This window comes from Bombina bombina, chromosome 5, assembly GCF_027579735.1.
Source record: "Bombina bombina isolate aBomBom1 chromosome 5, aBomBom1.pri, whole genome shotgun sequence".
In the NCBI taxonomy this organism is placed as follows: domain Eukaryota; kingdom Metazoa; phylum Chordata; class Amphibia; order Anura; family Bombinatoridae; genus Bombina; species Bombina bombina.
In genome coordinates, this window is record NC_069503.1 from 709,468,703 (window position 1) to 709,492,340 (window position 23,638).

Consider the following 23,638-nt stretch of genomic DNA (forward strand, 5'->3'; position numbering starts at 1 on the left):
TGAGAAACCTAAATTTTGTGAAAAAGTGAGCGATTTTTTTTATTTGATCGCATTTGGCAGTGAAATAGTGGCATGAAATATACCAAAATGGGCCTAGATCAATACTTTAGATTGTCTACTAAAAAAATATATATACATGTCAAGGGATATTCACGGATTCCTGACAGATATCAGTGTTAAAATGTAACTATCGCTAATTTTGAAAAAAAAAAAAATGGTTTGGAAATAGCAAAGTGCTACTTGTATTTATTTCCCTATAACTTCATCGTCGGTTTTTGAGCTATAGGTGTCCTCATAAATTAGCCCCCCTTTGACCCCCCCTTAAGTGTATTTTGGGGAAATGGTAAAACATGGGTTTCTTTATTTTTCCAGGAGAATCTAAATTTCAATTTTCATGTCTATAACATCGTCGGTTTTTGAGATATAGGTATCCTCATAAATTATCCCCCCTTTTGACCCCCCTTAAGTGGATTTATGGGAAATGGTAAAACACGTCTTTCTTTATTTTTCAAGGAGAATCTAAATACCAATTTTCACGTGTGTTACCTAGTCGGTTTTTCAGTTATAGGTATCCTCATAAAAAAATTCACCCCCCTTTTTTACCCCCTTAGGGACGTAATTTCCAAAAATCCTTCCTTATTGGGTGACTACGTCACAAAAACAATGTACCTTCCAAATTTCACATTCCTAAGTTAAACAGTTTTAGCTGGACATTGATAAGTCAGTTAGTCAGGACTTCTTTTATAAATATAGATTATTATTATTATTATACATGTTTATGTTACATTTTCAGTTGTTTTAAAGTAAAACTATGCAACATGGTCTTTACACTTTTCTTGTGTATTTTGTTTATTTCATTTCACAGCAGACCATGCCCTTGCTGTCTTTTGGCTTAAAAAAAAGCCAGCTTTGCAACAAGTCATAACATTTTGAGTTCTGTTGATCTAGTTGTTTAAACCATATTCCGTTATGTAAACTCCTTAAATGAGCATTTGCTTTTGCTTAAAGGGACACTCAATCAAAATTAAACTTTCATTATTCAGATAGAGCATGCAATTTTAAAAAAAGTTTCCAATTTACTTCCATTAACAAAATGTGCACAGTCTCTTTATATTTAAACTTTTTGAGTCACCAGCTCCTACTGAGCATTTGCAGGAATAAGTGTGTATGCATTTGTGAATGGCTGATGGCTGTGACATGGTATGTGTATGCATTTGTGATTGGCTGATGGCTGTCACATGGTACAGGGGGAGTGGAAAAAAACATTACTTTTAAAATTGTCAGAAAAAAAATCGACTACTCATTTGAAGTTCAGACTAAATGCTATTGCATTGTCTTGTTAACTTGCATTTGTTGATTATGCAAATCTACTGTGTTGACTAGTCCTTTAAAAAAAAAAAAAAAAAAAACTAATTTAGAAACTCAGTGGCCGAATTATCAAGCTCCCAATGGAGCTTAATGCCCGTGTTTCCTCATGAGCCTTCAGGCTCTCCGGAAACAGCAGTTATAAAGCAGCGGTCTAAAGACCGCTGCTCCATAACTTGTCCGTCTGCTCTGAGGCTGCGGACATCAATCCTCCCGATCTTATACGATCGGGCTCATTGACACCCCCTGCTGCAGGCGCGGAATTGCACAAGCAGTTCACAAGAACTGCTTGTGTAATGATAAATGCCGACAGTGTATGCTGTCTGCATTTATCAATGTACAGCGGACATTATACGCTACATCGTATCATGTCTGCTCGCACTTTGGTAAATTGGCCCCCAAGGATTTTTATTATAGGGGCAATCTACCTTTATATGTAATTTATTTGCTAAAAAAAATAAATATTAAAAATGTGCTACAAATTGTATAGAAATGTCCTAAACTATAATAAATTTGTAGCTCAGGATCACAAGTTAACTTCTCATTTAAAGGGACTACTCATTTGAAGTTCAGACTAAATGCTATTGCATTGTCTTGTTAACTTGCATTTGTTGATTATGCAAATCTACTGTGTTGACTAGTCCTTTAAAAAAAAAAAAAAAAAAAACTAATTTAGAAACTCAGTGGCCGAATTATCAAGCTCCCAATGGAGCTTAATGCCCGTGTTTCCTCATGAGCCTTCAGGCTCTCCGGAAACAGCAGTTATAAAGCAGCGGTCTAAAGACCGCTGCTCCATAACTTGTCCGTCTGCTCTGAGGCTGCGGACATCAATCCTCCCGATCTTATACGATCGGGCTCATTGACACCCCCTGCTGCAGGGGCGGAATTGCACAAGCAGTTCACAAGAACTGCTTGTGTAATGATAAATGCCGACAGTGTATGCTGTCTGCATTTATCAATGTACAGCGGACATTATACGCTACATCGTATCATGTCTGCTCGCACTTTGGTAAATTGGCCCCCAAGGATTTTTATTATAGGGGCAATCTACCTTTATATGTAATTTATTTGCTAAAAAAAATAAATATTAAAAATGTGCTACAAATTGTATAGAAATGTCCTAAACTATAATAAATTTGTAGCTCAGGATCACAAGTTAACTTCTCATTTAAAGGGACATTAAGCACTAAATAAATGTTAGATAGAGTGATGAGTCTGAGAATAACCTTATTATTTAAAGTTTATTAGCTGTTTAAATATTGACAAAATAAGTGTAAAGTTTTAGTGTCTATAAAATAATGGGAGCTGCAATGTTGTAACTTAGGTTACCTTCTCTGCTTTGGCCATTTAGGGACCGTTATAAATAGGTCACAAGACTGTGCAGCCAATGGAATTACAGGAAAAGGGTACAAAATAAGTAATGAAAGTATATTGCAGACTTTTCTTTTATATGTACAATTTATCATTTTATATGACCATCTCAAAGTGTTTAATGTCCTTTTAAAAATGCATCCTAACTGGGCAAGACACTTGAGAAAGTATCATAATTATAACCACAAGAAAATAGCAAAGTCATCATTTATATTTCAGTCCCACAACAAAGGAAGCCACAATCTTTATATATACTTATTTATATGAAATACTATTCATCCCACTACAATTTATGTTATCCAGAAATAACCCACCTAAAGGGACATAAAAACATAATTTATGTAAGAACTTACCTGATAAATTCATTTCTTTCATACTGGCAAGAGTCCATGAGCTAGTGAAGTATGGGATATACAATCCCTACCAGGAGGGGCAAAGTTTCCCAAACCTCAAAATGCCTATAAATACACCCCTCACCACACCCACAATTCAGTTTAACGAATAGCCAAGTAGTGGTGTGATAAAATAAGGAGTAGAAAAGCATACATAAAGAGGAACTGGAAAAATAATTGTGCTTTTATACAAAAAATCATAACCACCATAAAAATGGTGGGCCTCATGGACTCTTACCAATATGAAAGAAATTAATTTATCAGGTAAGTTCTTACATAAATTATGTTTTCTTTCATGTAATTGGCAAGAGTCCATGAGCTAGTGACGTATGGGATAGAAATAACCAAGATGTGGAAGTCCACAGAAGAGTCACTAGAGAGGGAGAGATAAAATAACAACAGCTATTTCCACTGAGAAATTTCTCAAAAAAATTAAATCAAAAGCAGTAGAATCAAAATAAAACAGCTGCCTGAAGAACTTTTTCTACCAAAGACTGCTTCAGAAGAAGCAAATACATCAAAATGGTAAAAAAAAATAAAAGTATGCAAAGAAGACCAAATTACTGATTTGTAAATTTGATCAACCTAAGCTTCATTCTAAAAAAAAAACAAGAAAAGGCTACTGAGCTTAGTAAAATGATCTGTAAATTTCTGAGGCAGAGCCTGCCCTGCCTCAAATAAGCCTTGAAAAACAAAAGCTTTAATCAGGATGCCAAAAAAATGGCAGAGGCTTCCTAACCTTTTCTGGAACCAGAAAAACAGCAGATAGACTAGAAGTCTTCTGAAATCCTAGTAACCTTGATATAGAATTATAAAGTTCTTACTACATCCAAAGGATGTAAAGAACTCTCAAAGAATTCTTTAGGAATTGGACACAAAGAAGGGACAACAATTTCTCTACTAATGTTGTTCAAATTCACAACCTTAGGAAAAAAAGAAGTCCACAAAACAACTTATCTAGATGAAAAAATCAGATAAGGAGACACACAAGAGAGAGCTGATAAATCAGAAACTCTTGTAGCAGAAGAAATAATCAAAATAAACAACACTTTCCAAAAAAGTAGGTAATCTTCAAAGAAAATATAGGCTCAAAAGAAAAGAGCCTGCAAAATCTTTAAACCAAATAAGACTCCAAAAAGGAGAAATTAATAAATGAGCAGGCTTAATACCAACCAAAGCCTGAACAGAATAGTGAATATCAGGAAGTTAAAATTTGCAGACAAACTTATCCAAACCATCCTGAAAAACTGTAAAATCCTAGGAATTCTAATAGAATACTAAGAGAATTTTTGAGAAGGACACTATACAATATAGGTTTTCCAAACCTGATAATACATGTTCCTTGAAACAGACTTATAAGCCTGCAACATAGCGATAAAAATGGAGTCAGAGAAACTTCTATGACTAAACACCAATCAATTTCCATACCCCCAAATTAGTAATTTGAGATCCTGATGGAAAAATAGCCCCTAAAACAAGAGGGCTGGCCAAAGAGAAAGCGGCCAAGGATGGCAACTGGACAACCACATACCAAACCTGTGAGGCCATGCTGATGCTATCAGAAACACATGACACTGTTCCAATATTATCTTGAAAATCACCTTTGGAAGAAAAATGTAGTCAGGTTACAAAACGAAGACACTGCTAATGCATCCACCATCTCCACCGTAGGATCCCTGGACCTGAAAAGGTACCAGGGACATTGAGAAAATACATCTGTATAGAGACACGACTCTCCCGGATGTAAAGACTGATGACTGAGAACCCACCTCCCAATTGTCTAAAATCGTAGAAAATAGACAGGAGATGAATTCCATCTAAGAACGTATTCAAGATACTTCTTAATTGCTAAGGGACTACGAGTCCCAATTGTTGATTGACATATACCACAGTTGTGATATTGTATGTCTGAAAGCAAAAAATGAAAAAGTTCTCTCATAAAAGAAGCCAAGTCTGAAAGAGCTCTAAAAAATAGCACGGAGTTCCAAAATATTGATTGGAAACCTTTCCAGTTGTGCTCAAAAAGCTGTTTTTGGGGGTTTAAGTTGAAAAAATGGTTGTTTCCCAAATTTTTGGCTTCCAGGTTGATAGAAGTTTCAGGGTAAACCTGAACCTTGATATTTTAGAAAGAAACCCCTTGTGCTGTCAAAAGACCCTCAGACAGCTCCCTAACTTGTAAGACTTGTATCCATTAAGAATACAGTCCAGGAAGGACAAAGAAAAAAGAGGCCCCCTGAATAAAACGATGATAGACTAATCACCAAAACAGAGAGAGTAGAGTGTTAGGATTTAAAAATATTAACTGTGATATTTAAAAACAAACCCTGTATCATTGATTCAGTATGCAAATCAAAAAGAGATCTCAGATGAAAAATGAGCAAAGGGAACCACGCCCGATGCTGCACTTACGAGACCTAAAAACTTCCATGCACATAGCCACTGAAAGAAATGTTCTAGACTTTAAGTTAGACAGGCTAACGCCACTTACAAATTACTTTTGTCCGATAAAGACAAAGACATGAACCAGAATCTATCTAGAAACCCAAAAAGAAGTGACCCTTGTCTGAGGAATCACGAAACTCTTAGGTAAATTAAATCCTCTAACCATGTCTTGAAGAAACAAAACTTAGTGGATTCATGAGGAATTCCACAAAACGAAAAGACCATATATTTGAATACTGCTCTTTCATATGTATGTATTGGGTACTTGTAAAGCGCGTCTAATCACCCGTAAGGGACTCAAGATGCTGCTCAATTAATCAACCTCGAAAGGATAAAATGCTGGACCTCACAGAGGATCGAACCTGCTTAGCTATCTGTCCGGCTTTAATAAAAGAAAAGTTTAAGCTAATACCAAGATACCATCCAAATAAGGAAGCACCATAATACCCTACTGTCTGAAGACAGAAGAAGGACGCCAAGAACCTTTGAAAAGATTCATAAAGCTGTCACTAAACCAAATGGAAAAGCGACAAATTGATAAAGCTTAAAAAGAAAATTTCAGAATCCACAAGTGGTCTGAATTAAATAAAATAATGAGGATAAACATCCTAAAAAATGGAGTGGACATAAAATGACCTTAATAAAAAAGGCATAATAGTCCTTATAATTGTCAACTTAAAAGTTAAGACTCTTATAAGACTCTTATAAAACAATATAAAAGTCTTCAGATCCAAGAATGGTCTGAATAAACCTTTCTTCTTAGGGACAAAGAATATAATTGAATAGAAACTCAAATCCTCTTCCTGCAAAAAGAACTGGCATGATCACTCCTGAAAAAAATTCAGAGTGTACTAATTAAAAAAGATTCTTCCCATAGAAGGGCTTATTCTAAAAAATGTTTCAAACCCTAAGAATAATATAGAATTTGGACTGGTTTGAGAACCGCACCTTCATGCAGTCTAATAACTAGTAATTATATATGGCTAGATTACGAGTTGTGCGTTAGGCTTAAAAAGCTGCGTTAAGAGGTCCTAACGCTGCTTTTTAACGCCCGCTGGTATTACGAGTCTTGCAGGTACAGGTGTACCGCTCACTTTGTTGGCCAGACTTGAAAATACCGCAAATCCACTTACGTAAATTGTGTATCCTCTTTTTTCAATGGGACTTGCATAGCGCCGGTATTACGAGTCTGCCAAAAAGTGAGCGGTACACCCTTTCCTGTCAAGACTGGTACCGCATTTTAAAGTCAGTAGTTAAGAGTTTCACACTACAATGCCATAGCATAAAACTCTTAACTAAAGTGCTAAAAAGTACACTAACACCCATAAACTACCTATTAACCCCTAAAACGAGGCCCTACCGCATCGCAAACACTAATAGAAATTTTTAACCCCTAATCTGCCGGACATCGCCGCCACTATAATAAACGTATTAACCCCTAAACCGCTGCACTCCCACCTCGCAAACATTAGTTAAATATTATTAACCCCTAATCTGCCGTCCCTAACATCGCCGACACCTACCTACATTTATTAACCCCTAATCTGCCGCCCCTAACGTCGCCGCCACTATACTAAAGTTATTAACCCCTAAATCTAAGTCTAACCCTAACCCTAACACCCCCCAACCTAAATATAATTAAAATAAATCTAAATAAAAATTCCTATCATTAACTAAATAATTCCTATTTAAAACTAAATACCTATAAAATAAACCCTAAGCTAGCTACAATATAACTAATAGTTACATTGTAGCTAGCTTAGGGTTTATTTTTATTTTACAGGCGTTTGTATTTATTTATTTTTTTATATATATTTTTATTGAGGTAAAGAGTGAAACAGTACAAAGTAGTCACAAATATATGTCTCCAACCCGTGGGGGCAATTTACACAAATATACATCACACTACATCTATTAAATAGTACATCAGGGATATAAAACACAAAAAGCGGCTGGTACTCCCATCTCTATAAGCAATAAGGGACCTAGCATCCAAACTGAACTACTTGTAGTGTAAAGTTATCTATGTGGCTAATGAATCTTTAAATGAACCTCAGTATTTTAAAGTTTTTAACATATAGGGCCTCTTTTTAGGACATCACAATCTTAACTGCTCGTGGGAATTGAGAAAGAAAAATATAGCATTAGTCACTATGTTTAAGCACACCTCTACTATAACTTGTACCTTTTAAGTTGGCCTATAGAATAAAATACAGTCCTGGGGACATGGGCCCTATGCCCCAGGGCGGCACCCATGCAGATAAGTGCTATTGGTTAGTAAATATAGTAATAGATATATCAATTAGAACTAGCAGGTCATCCCAGAGTCTATAAACTATGAATTGTCCCCATGGAGGAAGGAATATTTTAAGTGCGGATGATTATAACTCTATCCTAGCCTTATTCTCAGAATTATATGGAACCAAGGAGTCCTCTATGCTGGAGCAACACATAGCTAGTTTCTGTAAATTAGACTAAACATTTATCCCCAAATGCAAACATTTCCTATGGAAACTAGGAGAGGGCTATTACATTGAGACAGAATATATATGACCTCATTTACTACCGTCAGAAACACCTGAACATGCAATACAAAATAGGAGCATATTATTACTAGCTGCATCTCCAACGTCCAGCCACCTCACATCAATAACAACCAAATTTAAAACAGTTATTTTAACAGTCAAAAGTTTACCGGATCCCCAGTTTTGCCTATGAACTAAGTATACATGCCAACACTAACTACACCTATCGATAGCTTAGCAGTAAATGTACAATAGAAACACGAATTAAACTAACTGTATATCAACCACTTCTAAAACTCTCATTATCAACCCTCTAAGTGTAAGCAGTCATTAAACCTAATGTGTATTTTGCCAGAGCCCCAGCCGCTAATCCAGACCCATGGCGTATATGAGCAGATAGGGATAGCACTTATCCAATACCCTTCCTGCCGCTAATACAGTCTCTGATAAGTAAATTATGGGTGACTGGTTTCAGAGGCGGCATCATACACATATCCCATAGTATTTGAGTTACTTGCACAGCAAATGGTCCGCCCAATATGTGTAGTGGTGGGACTGACTCCATTTTAAACGTCTTAAATTGAATTGTCCCCGATTTCGACTATCTGAAATGTTGCTAGAGGCACTGAGTTCCAAAATTAGTAGTTCAGACCACTGAGATATAATATCATAGTACCGAGGCAAGTACAAGGCTCCTGGCCATACCCCTCTCTCTATACAGACCTCTTGTTCTCTGACCACATGGATCATGTCCTTTTCCCGGGGATTGGCCGCCTCCCCTGGGCTCAAAGCAGCTGTATAATCATCCAAGAACATCGCCTCAGTGATCTCTCTCCCCGGAGATACAAAGAGGTGGCTGGGAATCGGCTGCTGTTTTAGCGTAGCTCTCTCCTCACCTACTTTAGTGCTTGCGGTGATCCGGTGCGTTAACTGAGAGCCAGTCAGCCACGAGGCTGTTCTCCAAGTGTCACTGTGGGACTGTGCTGCTGCTCCACTGGTCGCAGCATCTATTAAGAGGTTATCGTTAAATATAGCCCCAGAGCGTGCAGAGTCAAATAGTGTATGTATCTGGTCACAAAAGTTCCGCTCGAAATCATCCAGCAGCGCCTGAACAGTGCAATAGAGTTCCTCCATGGCTCATAACGGTATTAGTATCTGCATACTTATATCCTGAAACAGGAACTATGGGGGGTAGATGAAGGTCCAGGCCGCAATAAGGCCTCTGCTGTGCACCTCCTCTAGTATGGTCTGCTGGGCTGGTTTGTCAGGGATGAAAGATAGATAAATCTATTCCTCAATGTTCCAGCATACGATCCCACTCAAAATAGCTGTAGTTTATACATTAGAAAGGCAACCAACAGCGGATTTGATTACACTAGATAACAGCCCATGTTAAAAGCAGCCATCTTGGTCGATGGTCGGACACGCCCCCCGTTTGTATTTATTTTAACTAGGTAGAATAGTTATTAAATAGTTATTGGAACAGCCAATAGAATGCCAGCTCAATCCTATTGGCTGATTGCCTCAGCCAATAGGATTTTTTCTACCTTAATTCCGATTGGCTGATATAATTCTATCAGCCAATCGGAATTGAAGGGACGCCATCTTGGATGATGTCATTTAAAGGAACCTTCATTCAGTCTTAGTAGTCAGATGAAGAGGATGCTCCGTGTCGGATGTCTTGAAGATGGACCTGCTCCGCGCCGGATGGATGAAGATAGAAGATGCCGTCTGGATGAAGACTTCTGCCCGTCTGGAGGACCACTTCGCCCGCCTTGGATGAAGACTTCTCCTGGCTTCGTTGAGGACTTAGGCCCGGTTGGATGAAGACTTCTCCTGGTAAGGTGATCTTCAAGGGGTTAGTGTTAGGTTTTTTTAAGGCGGTATTGGGTGGGTTTTAGAGTAGGGTTGGTTGTGTGGGTGGTGGGTTTTAATGTTGGGGGGGATTTGTAATTTTTTTTACAGGTAAAAGAGCTGATTACTTTGGGGCAATGCCCCGCAAAAGGCCCTTTTAAGGGCTATTTGTAATTTAGTGTATGTTAGGACTTTTTTTATTTTGGGGGCTTTTTTATTTTGTTAGGGGGATTAGATTAGGTGTAATTAGTTTAAAAATCTTGTAATTTGTTTATTATTTTCTGTAGTTTAGTGGTTTTTTTTTGTACTTTAGATAATTTTATTTAATTGTATTTAATTTAGGGAAATAATTTAATTATAGTGTAGTGTTAGGTGTAATTGTAACTTAGGTTAGGTTTTATTTTACAGGTGCCTTTGTATTTATTTTAGCTAGGTAGTTATTAAATAGTTATTAACTATTTAATAACTATTCTACCTAGTTAAAATAAATACAAACTTGCCTGTAAAATAAAAATAAACCCTAAGCTAGCTACAATGTAACTATTAGTTATATTGTAGCTAGTTTAGATTTTATTTTATAGGTAAGTATTTAGTTTTAAATTGGAATTATTTAGTTAATGATAGGAATTTTTATTTAGATTTCTTTTAATTATATTTAAGTTAGGGGGTGTTAGGGTTAGACTTAGGTTTAGGGGTTAATAAATTTAGTATAGTGGCGGCGATGTTGGGAGCGGCAGATTAGGGGTTAATAAATGTAGGTATGTGGCAGCGATGTTAGGGCCGGCAGATTAGGGGTTAATAATATTTAACTAATGTTTGCGAGGCGGGAGTGCGGCGGTTTAGGGGTTAATATGTTTATTATAGTGGCGGCGACGTTGGGGACGGCAGATTAGGGGTTAATAAGTGTAGGTAGGTGGCGGCGACATTGGGGGCGGCAGGGTAGGGGTTAATAAATATAATGTAGGGTTCGGCGATGTTGGGGGCAGCAGATTAGGAGTTCATAAGTGTAATGTATGTGGCGGCAGTGTCCGGAGCGGCAGATTAGGGGTTAATAATTATAATGTAGGTGTCGGCGATGTCGGGGGCGGCAGATTAGGGGTTAATAAGTGTAAGATTAGGGGTGTTAAGACTCGAGGTTCATGTTAGGGTGTTAGGTGTAGACATAAAATGTATTTCCCTATAGGAATCAATGGGGCTGCGTTAAGGAGTTTTACGCTGCTTTTTGGCAGGTGTTAGACTTTTTTTCAGCCGGCTCTCCTCATTGATTTCTATGGGGAAATCGTGCACGAGCACGTTACACCAGCTCACCGCTAACGTAAGCTGTGCTAGTATTGGAGTGCAATAATGAGCAAAATTTTGCTCAACGCTCTCTTCTTGTCTGGTTTGTAAAAACTTGTAATACCAGCGCTGTCTGTAAGTGAGCGGTGAGCATAAACTGCTTGTTAGCACCGCACAGCCTCTAATGCAAAACTCGTAATCTAGGTGATAGTTTTTCTCCCAGAAGGATACAAAAAAACACTTCTTCAGTGCTTACACTCGGAGTTAACCAAATTAGCATCTGATAAAAACAGTAGTTATTATTACCCAAATAAATTGTACACAATAAATTGACCTCAAAGGCCAACGGGCTGTATTAACCCTGCTGGGAAATTAATCTATAACCCTTAGATCTAGAATAAGCGTTTGTAGTCAGGACATTCACCAACTGATCTACATCACCGGACTAAAAGTTGGGCAGAAAAAACTCTAAACCTCCAGAAATAGTGGAGATAATAGAAATCAAACAAATTATTATCCTAACAAAATAGATAGCCAGATTACGAGTTTTGAGCGCTATAGGGAAATTAACGACCGCAGCATTTTTGGCGGTATTTAACCTCCCTATAGCGCTGGTATTATGTGTTACGGTTACCCTTAGTCTCGCTGAGAGATGGACCGCTTAGTAGCCTGGATCCCTATTGCTAAAGAGGGGAGAAGCTGCTTTCCATAGTATTCTATATGAGTCTCGCAAATATAGAATAATCTCCCTTAGCTGCAGTAGAGCTAGGATACCCTTCTGCCCACAAAAACGAGTCAACGCTGCGATTGAGGGTCAAACAAGAACTCAGGACTGGGATGCCCAGCCTGCTTTTTATTAAGGTTACATGCACACAGGGCACTCCCAGGGGGAGAGGGGGGGAAGCACAAAATCCCCCATCACACATTTAGATAGAGAGCACTGTCCTTTGACAGGCCACAATAGGATTACAGTACTTAAGATAACAAGTTTACAAGTTCATCTTATCAATTAGCAGTCTGGCTCCAGAGGTGATTAGACAATAGTTTCTAAAAGCTGAAAAAAAAGAGTTAACTCTTTATGAAATGAAACTTGTTACAGTTTTCTTGGAGCCCTTCTTAGGCGCTGGCTTGCTGGTTCAGGCATTGCTGCTGGGAAATAAGCTCTTCACAACAGAATAACTAATGCTTCTGTAACATTGCTCCCTTTCTGTGGAACACTCTGGCAGACACGGTCTGACCCCTTTTCGGGGCAGACTAAGGCTGTCCAGACCGCTGGTTATGCGGGGCTGAGGTCGGTTTGTCTGGACAACCCGTCGGCGTTGCCATTCTGTTTCCCAGGTCTGTAAGTAATGGTGAAATTGAAGGTTTGCAACGATAAGCTCCAACGTAATAGCCTGCCGTTATCTCCAGAGACCCGGTTCAGCCACACCAACGGGTTATGGTCGGTGACCAGAGTGAACTCCTGACCATATAAATAGGGAGTCAATTTCTTTAATGCCCACACCAAAGCCAAACACTCCTTTTCGACCGCTGCATAGCTGACTTCGCGGGGCAGGAGCTTCCGGCTGATGTAGGCAACTGGATGCTCCCCTCCATCTTCGCCTACTTGGCTGAGGACAGCTCCCAGCCCGAACATGGAAGCATCTGTATGGACGATAAAACGTTTGTTAAGGGCTGGGGCCGCCAAGACAGGAGCGTTAATTAGAGCATTTTTGAGAGCCTGGAAAGCCGTTTCACAGTGGGGAGACCACAGGACCTGTCGAGGTAAGTTCTTCTTGGTCAAGTCAGTCAGGGGTTTGGCAAGTGTGCTGTAGTCTGGTACGAACCGTCTATAGTACCCTGCCGTGCCCAGGAAGGCTAGGACCTGAGTCTTAGTGATGGGGGTGGGCCAATTGGCGACAGCTTCTATTTTGGCCGGCTCTGGTCGCTGCTTTCCACACCCCACCCGGTGACCCAGGTACTGTACCTCGGCCATCCCAAAGTGGCATTTTTCTGGCTTCAGAGTCAGGCCAGCAGCCCGGATCTGATCCAGAACCATTCCCACATGAGCTAAGTGGTCCTCCCAGGACTCACTGTGGATCGCTATGTCGTCCAGGTAGGCGCAAGCAAAACTCTGGAAGCCATCCAGGAGCCTATCCACCAAGCGCTGGAATGTAGCTGGGGCATTCTTCATCCCAAACGGCATTACCCTAAACTGATATAAGCCGAATGGGGTGACGAATGCCGACTTGGGGATAGCCTCCGGGGCCAGGGGAATCTGCCAGTAACCTTTGCAGAGGTCAATAGTGGTCAGGTAATTTCCCCTGGCTATACGATCGAGTAGCTCGTCTACCCTGGGCATAGGGTAAGCGTCCGTCACGGTATTTTCATTGAGCCTCCGATAGTCTACGCAGAACCGGGTGGTCCCATCTTTCTTGGGCACCAAGACAACTGGGGAGGCCCAGGGACTATCGGAGGGCTCAATTACCCTGAGCTGGAGCATCTCATCGATCTCCTTCTTCATTCCTGTCCTAACTGCTTCGGGGATTCGGTACGGAGCCTGGCGCAAGGGAGCTTGTCCCGGAGTATCTACCTGGTGGGTGGTTAAAGTAGTGTACCCTGGCTTCGGGGAGAAGGTGAGGTGTTTGGACTGGAGGAGTTGGTTGAGCTGCTCCCTTTCAGTGGGGCTAAGTCGGTCCCCTATCTGAACCTGCGCCACTATACCTGTGGGGAGGCTCTTTTCTAATAGGTCTGGAATGGGTAAACTGTCGGGGTCTTCCTGAGGGGAACAACATACGGCCGTCACGTTCTCTGGTCGCTCAAAATATTCCTTGAGCATGTTTACATGGAATGTCTTTCTAAGATTGTTGTCGTGGCAGCTAGCTATCACATAAGTGGTGTCTCCCCTTTTCTCTACGATCTGGTAGGGACCCTGCCAGGACGCCTGCAATTTGTCTGTCTTCACCGGCTTAAGTACTAACACCTTTTGTCCTATGGTGAAGATTCTCTTTCGGGCCCCCCGATCGTACCATACTTTCTGTCTTCTCTGGGCCAACTGGAGATTAGCCCGCACGGATTTGGCTAATTGCTCCATTCGGTCCCTGAGTTCCAGCACGTATGGCACAATTGGGACACCGTCAGCCTCCATCTCTCCCTCCCAGTGCTCCCGGATCAGGTTTAGGGGTCCCCGTACCTTTCTTCCGTAGAGCAACTCGAAGGGAGAGAACCCTGTCGTTTCCTGGGGCACCTCCCGATAAGCAAATAGGAGGTGCGGCAGGAAGCGTTCCCAGTCTCGGTATTCCTGAGTGAACGTCTTGAGCATTTGCTTGAGGGTCCCATTGAACCTCTCACACAGCCCGTTCGTCTGGGGGTGGTATGGGGAGCTTAGGAGGGACTTAATTTTGCAAACCTGCCAGAGTTGTTGGGTCAATTCAGCCGTAAATTGGGTGCCTCGGTCGGATAGGATTTCTTTTGGAAATCCTACCCGGGAGAACACCTGTACTAGTGCATTCGCTACCGTATCCGCTTGTATGTTGGATAGGGCGACAGCCTCTGGGTACCTGGTAGCGTAGTCCACTACGGTAAGAATGTATCGCTTACCGGAGGGACTAGGGGTAGCCAGTGGTCCCACTAGGTCAATAGCAACCCGGCTGAAGGGTTCCTCTACAATGGGCATATTTACTAGCTGGGCTTTAGGGTGATCGCCTCGCCTTCCTACTCGTTGACACACATCGCAGGTGTTACAGTAAGTTCTAACGTCAGCGTGCACCCCTGGCCAAAAGAACGTGTGAGTAATGCGGTGTAGGGTACGGGTAACGGCTAGGTGGCCTGCTAAGGGGATGTCGTGGCCTATTTTGAGGATTTCTTGACGGTATTTGTGGGGCACTACCAGCTGTCGCCTACGCTGTCCCCTTTTCTCTGTCCAGCGGTATAGTTTCCCTTTTTCCCATAAGAATGTTTCGTTATCTGCCCCGCCCCCTCCGGTCTCTGCTCGTTCCCGGTACTTTTGTAAGGTCGGGTCAGTCTTAGACTCTGCCTCGAAGGCATCTGGGGTGTCCCAGGGTATGGGGCCTAACCTGTCAGGCAAGGTCGGGGTAGGTCTTACCTGTGTCTCCCGCACTGGTGAGAGCTCTCGCTCCGTCCGGGCTTGGGCCCGTGTAGTCACTGGGTCCGCCTCGTTGTTGCATACTGGAGCATAGGCAGAAGTCATGGGGCCCAAATCGTTGCCCAGTAGTACTTCGGCAGGTAAATTATCCATTAGGCCCACGTTCACAGCCCCCTTTCCCGCTCCCCAATCAAGATGCACTTTAGCTGTTGGAATTTTGTACACATCCCCCCCCGCCACTCTAACGGCCACAGTCTGTCCGGATCGCTTGTGCTCTGGCACCAAATGACTCTGTACCAGCGTGATAGTAGCCCCTGTGTCTCGCAATCCCTCGGTAGATCGCCCCTCGAGCCATACCCTCTGCCGATGGTGCTGGCGGTTATCTGAGGCAGCATATACAGGGTCTGCCTCGTGAAGCGGCCCCACATATCCCTCCATAGGGGCCTCTTGGTTAACACAGAGGGCCCGGGCCGGACGATAGGACCCAGAGGGGTAATTGTAATTCCTGGGTGTCTGGTGCGTATTAAGGGGGCAGCTAGCCATGAAATGCCCTGGTTGCTTGCATCGGTGGCAAGTCGGTCTGGGACGCTCAGAGCTGTTATTGGGTGGTCCTGAGTGTCGGACGGGCCCTGTGGGCACCGGGGCTCGGAATTCAGCACGAGGGGGTGCACGGTAAACCTCTCTGGGTTCGACCCGTGCTGGAGCTCGGTAGTTCATGGGTTCGTGAAGACGGGAGTCATAATGTTCATCGGCCAATTTGGCTGCTTCTTCTAAGGTAGAAGGCCGCCAGTCTCGCAGCCATTCCTTCCCTTGCTGTTCCATGCCATTATAAAAATGTTCTAAGAGAAACAATTGTAAAATTTCCTCCCCAGTCACCGCTTTACTTCCGCTCAGCCAGTGATTTTCCGCTCTCCGCATTCGGTGCGCCCATTCCATATGGGTATCGTTAGGCTTCTTTTCCGTGCCCCGAAACTGTCGGCGATACGTGTCCGGAGTTACAGCGTACCGTCGCAACAGTGTCTCCTTAACTAGCTCATACTGTGTCACTTCCTCAGCACCCAGAGTACGAAAGGCTTCCAGGGCTCGCCCGGATAGTTTCCCAGACAATATCGTGGGCCACTCTCTGTTGGGAATCTGGTGCAGGGCACATTGCCTTTCGAAGTCCGCCAAATATTCATCAATCCCTGTCTTGCTCTCTAGGAAGGGTCGAAATGCCGCATAGGGTATCTTGGGCCTCCCAGCATTTTCGACAGGGATGATTACCTGCGGGGCTTCAGCATTGCGGTGTGCGTTCGCTAGGTTGAGTTCGTGGGCTCGAGTCTCTCGTATATCCTCGTCCGCCTCCGCCATCAACTGCTGTACCAATTCCATGGAGGGGTTCGGCCCGTATAATGAGAGCCTTTCCCGAACAATCCTGGTTTTTTCGTCACTAATCGTGGTCGGTGTTTCCGCCATTGTGAAGCTCTGATCCAGTTCGGTCAATTCTGCGATCAGCTCTCTCCTCGGCCGGTTGCTGGCGTACCCCCCTCTGCTTTCAAGTAAATCCTTTAGGGTTGTACGCTTCAATTTTTCGTAAGCGCTCTCCATCCGTTCTGTACCTCTCCTAGGAAATCCAGGAAAATCCCGCCGCTGCCGCCAAATGTTACGGTTACCCTTAGTCTCGCTGAGAGATGGACCGCTTAGTAGCCTGGATCCCTATTGCTAAAGAGGGGAGAAGCTGCTTTCCATAGTATTCTATATGAGTCTCGCAAATATAGAATAATCTCCCTTAGCTGCAGTAGAGCTAGGATACCCTTCTGCCCACAAAAACGAGTCAACGCTGCGATTGAGGGTCAAACAAGAACTCAGGACTGGGATGCCCAGCCTGCTTTTTATTAAGGTTACATGCACACAGGGCACTCCCAGGGGGAGAGGGGGGGAAGCACAAAATCCCCCATCACACATTTAGATAGAGAGCACTGTCCTTTGACAGGCCACAATAGGATTACAGTACTTAAGATAACAAGTTTACAAGTTCATCTTATCAATTAGCAGTCTGGCTCCAGAGGTGATTAGACAATAGTTTCTAAAAGCTGAAAAAAAAGAGTTAACTCTTTATGAAATGAAACTTGTTACAGTTTTCTTGGAGCCCTTCTTAGGCGCTGGCTTGCTGGTTCAGGCATTGCTGCTGGGAAATAAGCTCTTCACAACAGAATAACTAATGCTTCTGTAACATTATGAGTTTAAAAAAGCCGGCGTTTGTGGGCGATATGGCTGCGTTGAGCTCCATACCGCACACAAATACCAGCACTGCTTTGAGCTGCTGTTACATGCTCGTGCACAATTTCCCCATAGACAACAATGGGGAGAGCCGGCTAAAAAAAAGCCTAACATCTGCAATCACGGAGCGTAAAGCTCCGTAACGCAGCCCCATTAATGTCCATGGGGAATTTTTTTTTTTAATCTTTAAACCTTACACCCTAACATAAACCCCATGTCTAAACACCCCTAATCTGCTGCCCCCAACATCACCACCACCTACATTACAGTTATTAACCCCTAATCTGCTTCCCCCAAAATTGCTGAAACCTAACTTCACTTATTAACCCCTATTCTGCTGCCCCCAATGTCGCCACAACCTACATTACTGTTATTAACCCCTAGTCTGGTGTCCCAACATGGCGCCACCTACATTACAGTTATTAACCCCTAATCTGCTGCCCCCAAAATCGCCGCAACCTACATTACTGCTATTAATCCCTAATCTGCTGCCCCCAAAATCGCTGCAACCTAACTACACTTATTAACCCCTAATCTGCTGCCCCCAATGTCGCAGCCACTATACTAAGGTTATTAACCCCTAAACCTAACCCTAACGTAACCCTAACCCTAACACCCACTAGCTTTAACATAATTAAAATAATTCCAAATAAAAATTACAATTAATACCTAAATTATTCCTATTTAAAACTAAATAAATACCTACCTGTAAAATAAAACCTAAGATAGCTAAAATATAACTAATAGTTATATTGTATCTAGCTTATGTTTTATTTTTATTTCACAGGTAAGTTTGTATTTATTTTAACTAGGTAGACTAGTTATTAAATAGTTATGAACTATTTACTAACTACCTAGTTAAAATAAATACAAATTTACCTGTAAAATAAAACCTAACCTGTCTTACAGTAAAACCTGATATTACACTAAAATTAAATAAATTACATTAATCAAATACAATTAACGAAATTATAAAAATAACAAACACTAAATTACACAAAATAAAAAAGAAATTATCAAATATTTAAACTAATTATTCCTAATCTAATAGCCTAATCAAAATAAAAATGCCCCCCAAAATAATAAAACCCCTAGACTAAACTAAACTGACAATAGTCCTTTAAATGGCCTTTTGCGTGGCATTGCCCCAAAGATATCATCTCTTTTACCTGGCAAATAAAAATACAAACATCCCCCCCAACAGTAAAATTCACCACCCACACATCCATCCCCCAAATAAAATTCTATCTAAAAAACCTACCCATTGCCCTGAAAAAGGCATTTGGGTGGACATTGCCTTTAAAAGGGCATTCAGCTCTTTTACATGCCCAAACCCTAAGCTAAAAATAAAACCCACCCAATAAACCCTTAATAAAACCTAACACTAACCCCCGAAGATCCACTTACAGTTTTGGAAGACCAGACATCCATCCTCATCCAGCCAGCGAAGTCCTCATCCACATGGCAAGAAGTCCTCAACGAAGCCAGGAAAAGTCTTCATCCAAGCGGCAAGAAGTCATCATCCAGGCGGGCAGAAATCTTCATCCAGACGGCATCTTCTATCTTAATCCTTCCGGCACGGAGCGGGTCCATCTTCAAGACATCCAGCGCGGAGCATCCTCTTCATATGGTCCCAGCCGTATACTGAAGGTTCCCTTTAAGGGATGTCATCCAAGATGGCGTCCCTTGAATTCCGATTGGCTGATAGAATTCTATCAGCCAATAGGAATTAAAGGGTAAAAAAATCCTATTAACTGATGCAATCAGCCAATAGGATTGAGCTTTAATCCTATTGGCTGATCCAATTGGCTGATTGTATCAGCCAATAGAATGCGAGTTCAATCCAATTGGCTGATTGGGTCAGCCAATAGGATTGAAGCTCAATCCTATTGGCTGATTGCATCAGCCAATAGGATTTTTTACCCTTTGATTCCTAGTGGCTGATAGAATTCTATCAGTCAATTGGAATTCAAGTAACGCCATCTTGGATGACGTCCCTTAAAGGGAACCTTCAGTGTACGGTTGGGACTGTATGAAGAGGATGCTCCGCGCCAGATGTCTTGAAGATGGACCTGCTCCGCGCCGGAAGGATGAAGATAGAAGATGCATTCTGGATGAAGAATTCTGCCTGCCTGGATGATGACTTCTTGCCGCTTGGATGAAGACTTCTCCCTGCTTCGTTGAGGACTTCTTGCTGCATGGATGAGGACTTAGCCGGCTGGATGAGGATGGATGTCCGGTCTTCCAAAACAGTAAGTGGATCTTTGGGGGTTAGTCTTAGGTTTTATTAAGGGTTTATTGGGTGGGTTTTATATTTAGCTTAGGGTTTGGGCATGTTAAAGAGCTGAATGCCCTTTAAGGGTAATGCCGATCCAAATGCCCATTGATTCCTATGGGGAAAGAAAAGTTATGTTTACACCGAACACCCTAACATAAACCCCAAGTCTAAACACCCCTAATCTGCCATCCCCAACATCGCCGACACCTACATTACATTTATTAACCCCTAATCTGCCGCCCCTGACATTGCCGACAACTACATTACACTTATTAACCCCTAATCTTCCGCCCCCGACATCGCCGGCACCTACCCACACTTATTAACCCCTAATCTGCCACCCCCAATGTCACCACCACCCACCTACACTTATTAACCCCTAATCTGCAGCCCCCAATGTCGTCGCTACCTACCTACACTTATTAACCCCTTATCTGCCTCCAATGTCTCCGCCACCCACCTACACTTATTAACCCCTAATGTGCCACCCCCAATGTCGTCGCTACCTACCTACATTTATTAACCCCTAATCTGCCTCCCCCAACGTAGCCGCCACTATACAGTTATTAACCCCTAAACCTAACCCTAAGTCTAACCCTAACACCCCTAACTTTAATATAATTAAAAGAAATTTAAATAAATATTACTATCACTAACTAAATAATTCTTATTTAAAACTGAATACTTACCTGTGAAATAAAACCTAAGCTAGCTACAATATAACTAATAGTTATATTGTATCTGGCTTAGGTTTTTTTTTATTTCATAGCTAAGTTTGTATTTATTTTAACTAGGTAGACTAGTTAGTAAATAGTTATTAACTATTTACTAGCTACCTAGCTACAATAAATACAAATTTACCTGTAAAATAAAACCTAACCTGTCTTACACTAACACCTAACCTTACACTACAATTAAATAAATTACATTAAATACAATTAACTAAATTAAAAAACAAACAAAAACTAAATTACACAAAATAAAAAAGAAATGATCAAATATTTAAACTAATTACACCTAAACTAATAGCCCTATCAAAATGAAAAGCCCCCCTAAAATAAAAAAAACAACCTAGCCTACAATAAACTACCAATGGCCCTTAAAAGGGCCTTTTGCAGGGAATTGTCCCAAAGAAATCAGCTCTTTTACCTGTAAAAAAATACAAACAACCCCCAACAGTAAAACCCACCACCCACACAACCAAACCCCCCAAATAAAATCCTATCTAAATAAACCTAAGCTCCCCATTGCCCGGAAAAGGGCATTTGGATGGTCATTGCCCTTAAAAGAGCATTTAGCTCTTTTTTGCCCAAACCCTAATCTAAAAATAAAACCCACCCAATAAACTTTTAAAAAAGCTTAACACTAACCCCTGAAGATCCACTTACAGTTTTTGAAGACCGGACATCTATCCTCAACGATGCGGCAGAAATCTTCATCCAAGCGGGCAGAAGTCTTCATCCAAGCCGGCAGAAGTCTTCATCCAGACGGCATCTTCTATCTTCATCCAGACGGCATCTTCTATCTTCATCCATCCGGCTTTAGCGGCTCCATCTTAAAGACATACGGCGCAGAGCATCCTCTTCTTTCCACGGCTAACGAAGAATGATGGTTCCTTTAAGGGATGTCATCCAAGATGGCGTCCCTTGAATTCCAATTGGCTGATAGAATTCTATCAACCAATCGGAATTAAAGGTTAAAAAATCCTATCAGCTGATGCAATCATTGTTCCAATCAGCCAATAGAATGCGAGCTCAATCCTATTGGCTGATTGTATCAGCCAATAGGATTTTTTCACCTTTAATTCCGATTGGCTGATAGAATTCTATCAGCCAATCGGAATTCAAGGGACGCCATCTTGAATGATGTAATTTAAAGGAGAATTCATTCTTAAAGATCCATCGAAAGAAGAGGATGCTCCGTGCCAGATGTCTTGAAGATGGACCCACTCCGCGCCGGAAGGATGAAGATAGTAGATGCATTCTGGATGAAGACTTCTGCCTGCCTGGTTGATGACTTCTTGAAGCTTTGATGAAGACTTCTCCCGGCTTCATTGAGGACTTCTTGCCGCGTGGATGAGGACTTTGCCGGCTGGATGAGGATGGATGTCCGGTCTTCTAAAACAGTAAGTGGATCTTTGGGGGTTAGTCTTAAGTTTTATTAAGGGTTTATTGGGTGGGTTTTATATTTAGCTTAGGGTTTGGGCATGTAAAAGAGCTGAATGCCCTTTTAAGGGCAATGCCCATCCAAATTCCCATTGATTCCTATGGGGAAAGAAAAGTTATGTTTACACCTAAAACCCTAACATAAACCCCGAGTCTAAACACCCCTAATCTGCCACCCCCAACATCGCCGACACCTACATTACATTTATTAACCCCTAATCTGCTCCTGACATTGCCGACACCTACATTACACTTATTAACCCCTAATCTTCCATCCCCGACATCGCCGACACCTACCTACACTTATTAACCCCTAATCTGCTGCCCCCAATGTCGCCGCCACCCACCTACACTTATTAACCCCTAATCTGCCGCCCCTAATGTTGTCGCTACTTACCTACACTTATTAACCCCTAATATGCCGCCCCCAATGTTGTCGCTACCTACATTTATTAACCCCGAATCTGCCGCCCCCCAACGTAGCCGCCACTATACAGGTATTAGCCCCTAAACCTAACCCTAAGTCTAACCCTAACACCCCTAACTTTAATATAAGTAAATGAAATCTAAATAAATATTACTATCACTAACTAAATAATTCCTATTTAAAACTAAATACTTACCTGTGAAATAAAACCTAAGCTAGCTACAATATAACAATATTGTATCTAGCTTAGGTTTTATTTTTATTTCACAGCTAAGTTTGTATTTATTTTAACTAGGTAGACTAGTTAGTAAATAGTTATTAACTATTTACTAGCTACCTAGCTACAATAAATACAAATTTACCTGTAAAATAAAACCTAACCTGTCTTACACTAACACCTAACCTTACACTACAATTAAATAAATTACATTAAATACAATTAACTAAATTAAAAAACAAACACTAAATTACACAAAATAAAAAAGAAATTATCAAATATTTAAACTAATTACACCTAAACTAATAGCCCTAGCAAAATAAAAAGCCCCCCCAAAATAAAAAAACAACCTAGCCTACAATAAACTACAAATGGCCCTTAAAAGGGCCTTTTGCGGGGCATTGTCCCAAAGAAATCAGCTCTTTTACCTGTAAAAAAATACAAACAACCCCCAACAGTAAAATCCACCACCCACATAACAAAACCCCCCAAATAAAATCCTATCTAAATAAACCTAAGCTCCCCATTGCCCGGAAAAGGGCATTTGGATGGGCATTGTCCTTAAAAGGGCATTTAGCTTTTTTTTTGCCCAAACCCTAATCTAAAAATAAAACCCACCCAATAAACTTTTAAAAAAGCCTAACACTAACCCCTGAAGATCCACTTACAGTTTTTGAAGACCGGACATCTATCCTCAACGATGCGGCAGAAATCTTCATCCAAGCGGGCAGAAGTCTTCATCCAAGCCGGCAGAAGTCTTCATCCAGACGGCATCTTCTATCTTCATCCATCCGGCGTGGAGCGGCTCCATCTTCAAGACATATGGCGCAGAGCATCCTCTTCTTTCCACGGATAACGAAGAATGATGGTTCCTTTAAGGGACGTCATCCAAGATGGCGTCCCTTGAATTCCAATTGGCTGATAGAATTCTATCAACCAATCGGAATTAAAGGTGAAAAAATCAGCTGATGCAATCATTGT